This window comes from Corythoichthys intestinalis, chromosome 7, assembly GCF_030265065.1.
Source record: "Corythoichthys intestinalis isolate RoL2023-P3 chromosome 7, ASM3026506v1, whole genome shotgun sequence".
In the NCBI taxonomy this organism is placed as follows: Eukaryota; Metazoa; Chordata; class Actinopteri; order Syngnathiformes; family Syngnathidae; genus Corythoichthys; species Corythoichthys intestinalis.
In genome coordinates this window covers 10,245,156-10,259,122 of record NC_080401.1, presented here as the reverse complement: position 1 = coordinate 10,259,122, position 13,967 = coordinate 10,245,156, and positions in this window count along the sequence as shown.

Below are 13,967 nucleotides of genomic sequence, written 5' to 3'. Positions count from 1 at the left end.
AGTCCAACTTGACCAGTCATTAATAATAACAACAGTTTTGGCCTGGGGGGCTGGTTACAGTGCTGCAATTCCTTAAGCATGTCTAAAATAATGGGTGGCTTGTAGAAGTCAAAAATTAGGAAACCCTATGACAATTACATCTTAAATTTAGGACTGTGGCCCAGATTTAGTTGGATCCCAAATACAATGGTACCTTGACATACGAATTTGACTCGTTCAAATATAGTGGTACCTCGACATATGAATTTGACTCATTCCAGGACCTAGTTTTTTATGTCGAAATGATCGTATGTCGAGAAGGATTTCCCCATAAGAATACATTATAATTCGGTTAAATCGTTCCACAGCCCAAAAGCCTACGATGAATGCTTAATATATACTGCAGGTACATTACGAGTAGCAATTACACATAGTAAAACAAATTAATTCTAAATAAATCGGAGATAAAAAAGCATTTTTACTGTTCCCTTAATATATAGAGATTGGCGAACTGACTTCGGAGGAGACGGCGGGTTTGGAGGTAAAGGAGGATACCATGATTCTGTCTAATGTAACAAATGCATTAAAATAGACACATGTAAAACAAATTAATTATGAATCAATAAGAAAGTTAAAAAAAAACATTTTTACTGTCACCTGTGCCTGTGACAGCATAAAAAAATCTTAAATAATATTATTATGTGAATTAGAATAGTATTTTGAGACGATTCGACTCTATACAACAATTTGGCAAAGCACTAATGACGAGAAATTAGTCTTTTAATCTGCCGTTTAGACCCGCCTGTCATTATAGTGCTCTAGCGTCCCCAACTGGATGATGACATCAGCAGGGTCACAATTTTATCTGATTTAGAATTCAGCCCATTGAGGGGGAAGATTCAGAACGAGGAAAATACGACAGAGAGCAGCAAACTGTCGTGATTGTTTCAATCTCTCTACACCAGACGTGTCCAAAGTCCGGCCCGGGGGCCAAATGCGGCCCGTGATCAAATTTCATCCGGCCCCCAGCCTCTGTCATAAAATCAATAATGTCTGGCCCGCACACAGACTTAATAACATGGTCAGCTGTGCTGCTACCAGCATATGAGGTAGCTTACGCACTAAATGCTGCTCATTTACCCACTAAAAAGTAACATTACTCTAAGCAACATTACCCCGTGTGACCTTTTACTCCCAATTTTCTAGAATGGCGACAATCAACAAAAAACAATAAAGTTGACTGTGACGACCGACGCTTCAAGGATAGGTGGAAATTGGACTATTTCTTCACTAAAATACACAACAACTGTGTCTGCCTCATTTGTAAAGAGACAGTCGCTGTTTTTAAAGAGTTCAATGTATGGCGATTTTACCAAACAAGACACGCTGACATGTACGACAAGATTACAGGGAAGATACGTAGCGAGAAACTTGAAGATAGTTTAATGTTACAGTAGCAGTGTTTCGCAAGAGCCCGAGAGTCGAAAGCTTAGCCACAAAGGCTCGTTGCGAACTTTATCCTCAGAACATGTCCAACACTATTGATTGCATGGGTAATCGATGATTCTCATGCGTGCGTATATTATTTTTATTGGTATACTAAGTAGGCATCATTGACTCGCGCTAGCTTAGCCACACCAAAGCCCTGAAACTAATAAATAACTAACAAACTGCGCGGTACTTGTTGAAATCAACCCCACCGACTAATTAAACCAAGGTAAATCAAAGATTAAGTTATATTATGTTAAAAATTCTGAACTTCCCCTTTAAATTCATTAATGGGAAAGTCAACTACAATGGCATTTTTCAGCCACCGGGGGTGGGGGGTGGGGGTGGGGGGTGGGGGACGGGGGGCACTGCCCCCCAACACCCCCCCAAACTCCGCCTATCCCACTGCATCATAAGGCACAGTAGTAGTAGCAGCAGTAGCGGTTGGCATTCTGTTGTGCATCCACAAGATGGAGCTCAGCTAAATGGACTATCATGCAACGATTAACCACTATTGATCCATATACTGTATAAGGCTTAATGTATTATAAGGCGCACTGTTGGCTTTTGAGAAAATTGAAGACTTTCAGGTGCACCTTATAGTGCGGAAAATATAGTAATCATGAAGGCTCAATATGTATTTGTTGCCAATTCAGTCATTTTGATAGTAGGCTAACATACAGACAGCATGTGTTGCCTTCATTATAAGGCTTATATAAGGTTTATATATGGCTTTCAATCCAACATATTTACATTTTTATTTTTGCTTTTTTGCTCCAGTATGGCTCTTTCAACATTTTGGGTTGCCGACCCCTGACATAAATACTTTATGCAACCGTCTCTCACATGATTTATGTCATTTAGGCTAGGTTTTAACGCACAAATAAGAATTTACTCGAGTGAGGCATTAACTTGACGATCTGAATGGGAAAAGTCGCATGAAAGTGGACCATTTCAAATCCGTTCTATGTCACTTTTGTATGTGGTTAAAATCCGAAATGGGCCACATTTTTCCAGAATATGGCTGCGGTCTGAACTGTCAAGTCCCCCAATTTGGAAATTAATTCAGCAATTACGTCAGCAAAGAGCGAGAGAGACAGGGCACTACGGTAGTGATAGAGCGTTAGCGTTGGCGCCTAGCTTGAACGCGGCTTTTACGGAAGAGGCGGGCTTGACAACAGTCATAAAAAGATAAAATGGGGAAGGGGGGATAAGCCTGAGAATGCTCGATTTTCTCTCTGTGCTCCAAGCAATATTTCAAGACTGCTTACACGGCCAAGAGTCAGGGAAAACTGTACGTACTGTATGTATGTGCATCCAGCATGCACTGTGCGTGCATGCTATCAATCCATATGAACTTTGAATATAAGACTAAACGGTGATTATTTATGTCTGTTATTTGTATCCTCTTTATGGAAATCAAAATATGATCACCCTTGAATGACGTTGAGCCAGCATGTGCCATTGTGTCAATGTGTCAGTCATTTATTTCAATGCTCCTGCCATAGACTTCATAATAATATTAACGAGGCGCGGGGCGTGGGGCCAAATAATAGGAGGCCTGCATTGTTGGCATGGCCGTCAAAGCTGACTGAGTGGAATCACAGACAAAGAGCTTTTTTCATTGAAAATTCTTGTGAATAAATGCTTAAATCCCTGAATTCTTGATAGATATGGATGTAAAACAGTCTCGATTCTTGGTTAAAAGCAAAAAAAAAAAAAAACATGCAGTTAGCATTTATTTTACGTCACTATGTCGAAGTACGATGCTAGTCTGTAAGTCAGTGTGGCGGCCGCCATATGTAAACAGAGCTTTTCCAGTGAAAATTCTTCTGAATAAATGCTTAAATCCCTGAATTCTTCATAGATATGGACGTAAAACAGTCTCGATTCTTGGTTAAAAGCAAAAAAAAATGTGCTGTTACCATTTATTTTATGTAAATATATCAAAGGATGATGCTAGTCTGTCAGTCAATGTGGCGGCCGCCATATGTAAACAGAGCTTTTCCGGTGAAAATTCTTGTGAATTAATGCTAAACCCCTGAATTCTTTATAGATATGGATGTAAAATAGTTTCGATTCTTGGTTAAAAGCAAAACAAAAATAAAAAACGGGCAGTTAGCATTTATTTTACGTAAATATGTCAAAGTAGGATGCTAGTCTGTCAGTCAATGTGTAGGCCGCCATATGTAAAGAAAGCTTTTTCTGTTGAAAATTCTTGTGAATAAATGTTTAAATCACTGAATTCTTGATTGATATGGATGTAAAAGAGTCCCCATTCTTGGTTAAAAGCAAAAAAAAACGTGCAGGTAGCATTTATTTTACGTTAAAATCGTGAAGTATAATGCCAATGCTGTAGCAGCGAATTTCTCCCATTGATTTTTTTTCATAACGTTTTAAAATGGATGCATGGTACGAAAAATATAATAATTACCTTTAATCCTCAAACAAGTCACCTCTGAGACAATCCTTCCTGTTTGTATGCGGTACAGCTTTCGTACTTTTTCAACACAAATCTGGCGTTGGATCGCTGCATGTGTCACTGCGAACGACTGTGAATAACTGAAGCTGATTGTGAGATGGACCCCTACTTGAAGGCATGGCGCACTGAGGGTCGAATCTGACCCGTCAATATCATTATGAAGTCTATGCTCCTGCGCATGCGGGTCAGTTTGCTCAGCACAGTTTGCTCGGACCGCGAATTAGTGCGCATGCGTGATACTTGAAAGGGCTCAACGGACAAAGGCAGTCTAAACGGGCACACCAAAAAAACAGATATCACAAAAAAATCGGAATTGTGCATTAAGACTTGTGGTATGTACCTTGCCTTAGTGACCTGTCCATGTTCGTTTATTGCCTGATTTGTACAAAGTATCATTGAGAAACCGCAACAAAAAATAACACTGTGTTCAAAATGACACATTTTATATTAAAATGTTTTGATATGATCTAAATAAGGAAATTTAAATTTATTCCGGCTTCATCATTGGGCCAGTAATGACTCCAGACATTTAATATTAGTTAAAAGAGGAAAAGGCCTCTGTAGAAGAATAGGTGTTACTAATGATATAAGAGCAAATGTTGGCGTATCGCCTGGAAATCTAGCAGAAATCCTCTCGTCGCCGCTGTTCCCTTTTAATGCAAAGAAAATGAGCCTGCTCTGTAATAAGAAGCTTCCCAGAATTAGTTTTCATTTGCAGAAAATTGCAATGCAAAAAAGGAGGGGGAAAAACTACTACTTTTATCTATGAATTTCACTCCTGCATAAGCAAACGGGAACGAAGGCAGACCCTCCTCCAACATTATTTGGATGACGTTCCATCAGTAGGAGCAGCAAGAAATAACATTGTGCAAATTCTATGCATGTTAATGATAAATAGAAATCCACCTGCTCACAGATAAAATGAGTTTAATTTCCCCCCCACCCGTGCCCGTGTGCCTGCTTGGCCTTTTAGAAATTACTTATGCACAGCTATTATTAAAATAGGGCCCGAGCAAATGAGAAAGAAGCGCTATCTCTGGAGGGAGAGTGGCTGGCTTTAAGACTGCTGCTGCCTCTGCAGCAAAGACTCTCTGCTTCACACAGTCAGCGTTTCTTTCTCATACACACGTGCCTGCCGATACACACACAGACACACACACATGCATGTAGCAGAGCCTCTCTTCCTCCAGCAGCTATGACCCTGTGTTTACTAAATTAACCCAAATCTTTTTGGGAGAGTTTAATAGAGTAATGGAATTTGCAAGCTTTTTGAGAACATCCCTATGAGTGTCTATTTACTTGCTAATACTTAGCGTACCAATGGGACAATGCTTGTGTACGTGCCACAGTACAATCAGAACGAGCAAGTGAGAGAGCGAGTGTGTACACTTGTATATTATTTAATTTTGTTGCAGGGAGAGAAAGATCTTTTGACTATTCAATGTGAGTATTCCTGCATGTTCAGAGTAGCTGAGGATGTAAAAACTAAATGCTGAAGGCTGGGTAGAAGAAAAAAAAAAAATCACTCTTCAGAGTTGACAAGAATTTGCATCTGCTTAGATAAGTTGGGCAGAGAACAAAAGTCAGGTGGAAAAAGGACTTTAAAAGAGGCCATAGCAGGGGGGTTATTTGACCTATTGAGTAGTATGTTGTTGTCAACTCTATTCGCAAAGTCAACAAATTCCATTAAGTTCTGCTTTTGGCCCTGAAAACAGATTTATTCATAATTTTCCAATTCAAAATGATGACAACGTCCAAACTAGAGCTCAGATCAGCCTAGGAAATAACAAAAAAAGATCCTCTTGAGCATCATTTTGTCAAAACAATATTAAGTGAAAAATGCAGAAGGTTCATTCCATTATTATTAGAGGAGGTTTGACATTTAAATTTCTTGCAAAATAACCCTAGATTTTTCAGATTTTTCTGCTAATTATCATTAATAGGCAATAAGCTATCATTGGTTAAATTACAGTGTATCACAAAAGTGAGTACGCCCCTCGCATTTCTGCAGATATTTAAGTATATCTTTTCATGGGACAATACTGACAAAATTACACTTTGACACAATGAAAAGTAGTCTAAGTGCAGCTTATATAATAGAGTTCATTTATTTTCCCCTAAAAATAACTCAAAATATAGCCATTAATATCTAAACCCCTGGCAACAAAAGTGAGTACACCCCTTAGAAACTACGTACTTCCCTAAATGTCCAAATTGAGTACTGCTTGTCATTTTCCCTCCAAAATGTCATGGGATTCGTTACAGGAGTGCTGTCAGCATTGCTGCAGAAATTGAAGAGCTGGGGGGTCAGCCTGTTAGTGCTCAGACCATACGCCGCACTCTACATCAAATTGGTGTGCATGGCTGTCACCCCAGGAGGAAGCCTCCTCTGAAGACGGTACACAAGAAAGCCCGCCCGCCTCTTCAGACCACAGGACATGGTTCCAGTAATCCATGAGCTTTGTTGACATGTCTTCAGCAAACTGTTTGCGGGCTTTCTAATGGGTAACATACATGAACAAAAATAAATACAAATGACTTACATTAAGCACAGTGAAATGGAATATATTTTGAAGATAACGCAAACTTTGACTTTTTAAATTTTTTTTATTTTTTATAAGGAAATAAATAAGTAGCCTAACATAGGTAAATGAACAAAAAATAAGTCCAAAATACACATTATTGCCAAATGTATCACATTTGAGAAAAGCATTTCTGGAACTCCAAGCAGTAAAAAAAAAAATGTTTTAAAACCTTATTGCATTCAAACTCACTTCAGCACGTAATGCTTAATGTATCGTTTATGATTAATTTTCAAAACTTGTTTCCAATTTTAATATACAGTGGTACCTCTACATACGAAATTAATTCGTTCCAGGACCTTGTTTGTAAGTCAAAATGGTCGTATGTTGATCAGGTTTTTCCTATAAGAATACATTATATAATTAGTGTCGCACCGATACCGTTTTTTTGGCCCCGATACCGATACCTGGGTGTGCAGTATCAGCCGATACCATTCCGATACCACTCCGTTTTAAAAAATTATATATATGGCGGAATACACAGACAAGACTGAAAAAGCAGTTTCTGCTCTTGCACTCCTCTTTAAAAGAAACTGCTGTGTTTTAAGCCAAAACAACTGTTGTGTTTGATAGAACAATATGTCTATATGCTGCCTTAGCAGATTCATGGCGCATTAAGTCCCCGAACTATTTTTAATTTGTCCGTTTTACCCTGAAAACCACCGTTTACAGACGTCGCGCAACCGCTTTTGATTTCAACCCAGCCATAAAATGAAGGTAATTAATTATATTTATTATTCAAAATGTCTGTCATTTTTAGCGTATACTCATAATTGATGTCTAATATTTCGTTTAAAAAAAAGAAACGACTTTGAATAATTTTTTACTCGCATATTTTAAACTTTTAAACAAATAACGTCACAATAAGAAAAATGGCGTCTTTAAAAAAGTCACGCATATATACCTCATAACTATCGCTTAATTGTATTTTTTTTGTTACTGTCGCATTTTCTCCGATATGTTAGATGATAAATAATCGATCCAAAGAAAGAAAGGAAAAAAAAAAGTTTAAAAGGGTAAATATATGAAAAAGAAGATCTCAACCACTCTTTGATGTCTGTGATTTATGCATCGCGACCCTTGTAATATTACCATGTTTCACCCATAAAATTCCAAAAACGTCCAGCTGGGCCATTCACAGCTGTGTCTTGACACATGATGATGCATGCTAGATGGAGTTTTTGTATCGAAACAAGGTAAGTACACGATAATAGTTCGTTAAAGTCATTATGTCTGTAATTCTGCTCTCGCGTGCTCTCACCTCCAGATAGGGTTTTGCTGTTTAAAGAACATTTTTAAGATGCACTCCTGTTCAAAATTTTTCTTCCCCCAGAAAATTAAGATTTTAAGCTTTCCAATGATATATCACACATGCATCTAAGACAATTTTGAGTTTGGCCAAATTGGGGTCTCAGAACGGAACTTCAAGTCACCTGAGTGTTTTCCTCCATATATATGTACAGTGGGGCAAATAAGTATTTAGTCAACCACTAATTGTGCAAGTTCTCCCACTTGAAAATATTAGAGAGGCCTGTAATTGTCAACATGGTTAAACCTCAACCATGAGAGAAAGAATGTGGAAAAAAAAAAAAAAAAAAAACAGAAAATCACATTGTTTGATTTTTAAATAATTCATTTGCAAATCATGGTGGAAAATAAGTATTTGGTCAATACCAAAAGTTCATCTCAATACTTTGTTATGTACCCTTTGTTGGCAATAACGGAGGCCAAATGTTTTCTGTAACTCTTCACAGGCTTTTCACACACTGTCGCTGGTATTTTGGCCCATTCCTCCATGCAGATCTCCTCTAGAGCAGTGATGTTTTCAGGCTGTCGTTGGGCAACACGCACTTTCAACTCCCTCCTCAGATTTTCTGTGGGGTTGAGACCTGGAGACTGGCTAGGCCACTCCAGGACCTTGAAATGCTTCTTACAAAGCCATTCCTTTGTTGCCCTGGATGTGTGTTTGGGATCATTGTCACGCTGAAAGACCCAGCCACGTCTCGTCTTCAATGCTCTTCCTGATGGAAGGAGATTTTCACTCAAAATCTCTCGATACATGGCCCCATTCATTCTTTCTTTTACACAGATCAGTCATCCTCGTCCCTTTGCAGAAAAACAGCCCCAAAGCATGATGTTTCCACCCCCATGCTTCACAGTGGGTATGGTGTAATTCAGTATTCTTTTTCCTCCAAACAAGAGAACCTGTATTTCTACCAAAAAGTTCTATTTTGGTTTCATCTGACCATAACACATTCTCCCAGTCCTCTTCTGGATCATCCAAATGCTCTCTAGCGAACCGCAGACGGGCCTGGACGTGTACTTTCTTCAGCAGGGGGACACATCTGGCAGTGCAGGATTTGAGTCCCTGGCGGCGCATTGTGTAATTGATAGTAGCCTTTGTTACTGTGTTCCCAGCTCTCTGTAGGTCATTCACTAGGTCCCGCCGTGTGGTTGTGGGATTTTTGCTCTCCGTTTTTGTTATCATTTTGACTCCACGTGATGAGGAGGGAGTTGAAAGTCCGTGTTGCCCAACGACAGCCCCAAAGCATCGCTGCTCTAGAGGAGATCTGCATGGAAGAATGGGCCAAAATACCAGCAACAGTGTTTGAAAAGCTTGTGAAGAGTTACAGAAAACGTTTGGCCTCCGTTATTGCCAACAAAGGGTACATAACAAAGTATTGAGATGAACTTTTGGTATAGGCCAAATACTTATTTTTTTCCACCATGATTTGCAAATAAATTCTTTAAAAATCAAACAATGTGATTTTCTGTTTTTTTCCACATTCTGTCTCTCATGGTTGAGGTTTACCCATGTTGACAATTACAGGCCTCTCTAATATTTTCAAGTGGGAGAACTTGCACAATTAGTGGTTGACTAAATACTTATTTGCCCCACTCTATATACTGTTATAAGAAGAGCTACATACTTGGATGTGATATCTTTGCTATCATGGCTTTGTCAGGCTACTGCTTACCTTTGTGAAAACAGGAAAAAGACTAATACTAAATGAATCCAGTAGAAATTTTTATTGCATACCTGGTATGGGTGACAAACAATAATGATAATTTGATAATAATTTATCACAGCATCCTTTCTCTTCATTTTACACTTCTCCTCATATACATTTTATATTTATATTTATTTAAATTTGATGCTTTATACTTATACTCACTTTTGAGATTTTAACTTATCCTGCACTGTAAAGGAAGATGCTCCTCAATTTCATTGTACAACCGTATTATGACAGTAAAGGGCTATTCTATTCTATTCTATTCGAAGTGGGGGCGGACTTGCTCTTGCTCACGCATAGAAGAGCGCGCTAAAACGCCAGAAGAAGACGCGCAGATACGAAGCATCTGAGCGAGTGAGCGAGCGAGCTAGTGAGAAAGGAAAACACAGCTCCGAGCCTACGTGCATTTTTCATGCTGATTTGATCCAGATTTGCGTTGTTGCGAACATGTTTGTTACTGAGGACAAAGTTGTTGGGTTTTTTTTCATTTCTATTTTAGGTTTCATTCTTCAAGTTATGACGTTAGGATCGACGGCAAAATAAAGTAAAAAAATCATACCGATGTCCTGCATCGTCATTTGGGAGTTTAGCTCGCTGTATAGCCAGGACTGAGCAGTAGCGTCTTGGTGAGGTCAGTACAGCTGCGTTCAAGTGATGCCAGTAAATGTTATTGACGCCCTATTTGTTGGTAGCCGCCGATACCGATACCACCATTTCAGGCCGGATCGGCGCCCCCTGCCGATACTGGTATCGGCATTGGTGCAACATTAATTATAATTCAATTAATTCATTCCGCAGCCCGAAAAAACCTACACTAAATCCTTAATAAATACTGCTGGTACTATTGCAAATAGCGATTACACAGATCAAAAAAATTAAAATATGATAAAAATCAGAATAACAATACAATAATAGTAATGATAATAATAATAATAATACCTATAATAATGTAACAAATCAAGTTCTAATATGGCAGATGTTTTTTCCATAGTGCACCTGAAGGCACCGCGTGGCTGACTTGACAGAGTGAGAGAGGGACTTTACTTTCACTTTGTTATGCTGCGGCGGACAGTAGGCATGTTGTGTTGCACAAGCTCTGAAATCAATAATTAAAAACCTGATGAAGCTGGTGATTTTTTGGGGCGATGTTACAATAATAATAATTCTCCCCTTAACTTAAAAAGACTGCCAAACAGAGGAGGACCGCCAAGAACATAGATCGTCTACGGCCGTATTGTCGAGCCAGTTCACAGACACGCCCACCAAGCTCATATTTTTCTGTCATTTGCATCTTCATTTCAATGGTGCGCCACATTTGTCCTTTTTTCATCACCCGCACTAACATTCTTGGAACCCATGTTGATTTCTCTCACAAAATCCGCCGTGCGTCCATCTTGCAGAAAAGAAAGAAACTGCGGCGCTCTCATAAATAGTCATATTTCGAGCATGTCGTTGAATGTAGAAAGAAATGGCGAGTCAAATTTTACGTCAGATGTCAAAAAGATCGCGTGTCGAAGCGATCGTATGTCGAGGTACCACTGTGTTATATTTAAGGACCACATAAAGCTTTAAAATTTAAAATCAAAAAAACAAAAAAAGAATTTTCTGTTCATTATTTCTGGGGTCAGGCATAATAGAGTTACATGGAAGACGTTATCCATCAGAGCAAATATAATCAAATAAAATAAGCATCTTTAACCTTTTTCTTTCTCTTTAAAATCTGGTCAAATTTTCCTTGGCATTGCCCTTTTTTATCGCATTGATTCAACAAGCTTGTTCTTTTCCTTTTCTTTTGTTATCCAGAAAAATGTGCATTTAAACCAATCAGAGCTTACTATCCATGCTGATCACATGTCAGTATGTCAGCCAGTTGAATGAGCAACTGGAGATTAGGCCAAGGAGGGTGGTTAGCTACGCGTATGCGCACATCGACGCAACTCGTTAGTCACATGCTCAGAGAACTCTGTGGAGTAAATAAATATCGGTGGACTGGGATGACGCTACACGAGTACTTTATTAGGCTCGTTATTAACACTTGTTGTGTATGGAGATGAGTGTGTGTGGCAGAATGACTGTTGCCGTTGTATTTTTAGGATCAAAGCACTATTCCGCTCCTGAATTTTACACTGGAATGGCGCACCAGACCATTCCGGCCCACTTTTACCTCTGGCTATAAGCATGATTTTCCTTATTCGGGCAGGCTTTAATTTTCTGATACTGATATATCATTCTATATGCTGACAAACTATAGGTTCCAGACATCAAATGATGTAAAGTGTAAACACAATATTATGTCTACAGAGGCTTTGTTCAGTTTAGTGTATAGACAATGCAACGTGTAATTTAGAAACAATCCATGGTGACTAAATCACAGCATGCCACAGTAACTTCACCTTCAGCGCTCGTACATGAAGATAAACTGTCACATCCTTTACTACAAAGCAATAGTATACCTTTCTGATACGATGATAAACACGTGTTTTACATAATTGCAACGTTCAGAATGCATGCTGAGCTGAATTTATTTGTCTTTTTCGCCAGTGAAGAATGAAACGCCAAGGGTAGTATTTCGGTCATTCCGAAAAACAATGGTATGTCCCACTGTTCAAATTTTAAACCCTACTTAAATTTTTTCACTCTATTTAAACTTATATATTTATAGAACTTTAGTATATAAACTCGGAACATAGAAATTGTCTGTGTGTTCGTTCCCATGGACTTTTAAACAGCTGGGAGGAATTTGACTAATTTTTACACACTTGTACTTTATGCTTCTGGGAGTGTGTTTAGATGGGTTTGATCTTTGTAGGCCTTCATTTAGTGCGGAAAATTAATTAGAAACTCCAAAATTTATCATAGAAAATCTGATTGTGGGGGCGACAGCGCCGTCTTTTGTGTAAAAGACGAGTCTCTTACAATTGTAATGTGGCAGTTGGCTTTCAAACTCTACTGTTTCATGTACCAAAGAAAAAATGTACAGTTTTCAGTAATATTATAAGAAAGGGATTCATTTCGGCTGAATATTCATACTTTATACAGTGATGGAAAAGCGATTATGCATTACCCCTTTATGGTGTCCCTTTTACTATTACTACATTACAGCTGCATCTCTAAGGAAAGTTTTATCTGCGATTCGGTTTTATTGTCATCATGTTACACAAACCCGAGAAACGCCTAGCTGTACTGCTAGTTTAACGTAATTTCAGTGTTATCAAAAAGTATCTGAACCTTTTGGAATTTCTTACATTTCTGCATAAAATCACAATCAAATGTGATCTGATCTTTGTCAAAATCACACAAATGAAAAAACAGTGTCCGGTTTAACTAAAACCACCCAAACATTTATAATAGTAACTATGGCCAAGAATGATGTTCATGGGAGGCCTCCACGGAAGAAGCCACCGCAATCTAAAAATCATTGTTGCTCATTTAATGTTCGCAAAAAGGCACTTGGGCACTCCACAGAAGTTTTGGCAAAATGTTTGGTGGACTGATTAAACCAAAGTTAAATTGTTTGGGAGTAGCACACAACGTCATTTGTGGAGGAAAAATGGAGCAGCTCACCAACATCAACACCTCATCCCAACTGTAAAGCATGGTGGAGGGAGCATCATGATTTGGGGCTGTTTTGCTGCCTCATGGCCTGGACAACTTGCAATCATTAATGAAAGAATGAATTTGAAAGTTTATCAGGATGTTTGGCAGGAAAACCTGAGGCCGTCTGTCAGACAGTCGAAGCTAAAAAGAGGATGGATGCTGCAACAAGACAATAATCCAAAACACAGAAGTAAATCAACTTCAGAATGGTTTCAGAAGAACAAAATACAGTGGAGTGGCCAAGTCAAAGTCCGGACTTGACCCCGTTGAGATGTTGTGGCATGACCTTAAGACAGCGATTAATGCCAGACATCCCAGGAATCTGACTGAACTACAGCAGTTTTGTAGAGAAGAATGGGCCAAGTTTAGTCCTGAATGATGTGCCAGACTGATCTGCAGCTACAGGAAGCGTCTGGTTAAAGTTATTGCCGCCAAAGGGGGGGCCACAAAATATAAAATGTGATGGTTCACTCACTTATTTTTCCCCCTTCTGTCATTGTTTGCATACTATCCTCATTTGGTGGTTTAGTTAGAGCAGAAACTGTTTTTTCATCTGTGTGATTTTGACAAAGATCAGATCACATTTGATGGTGATTTTATGCAGTAATGTGAGAAATTCCAAAAGGTTCAGAGACTTTATACCACTGTATATAGCTATTACTTTGTTATAAAACTGAATTTTCTATCCAGATGGAGGAGGCACGCTTTAAATATATTAAAGTGATAAGGCATCTTTGAGTGAACTTCGAGTAAAATTTAAGTATCTCGAGGCCGGGCCGAAATATGGTCACCCTAATATAAGCCTACTGTACATTCACCTGACTT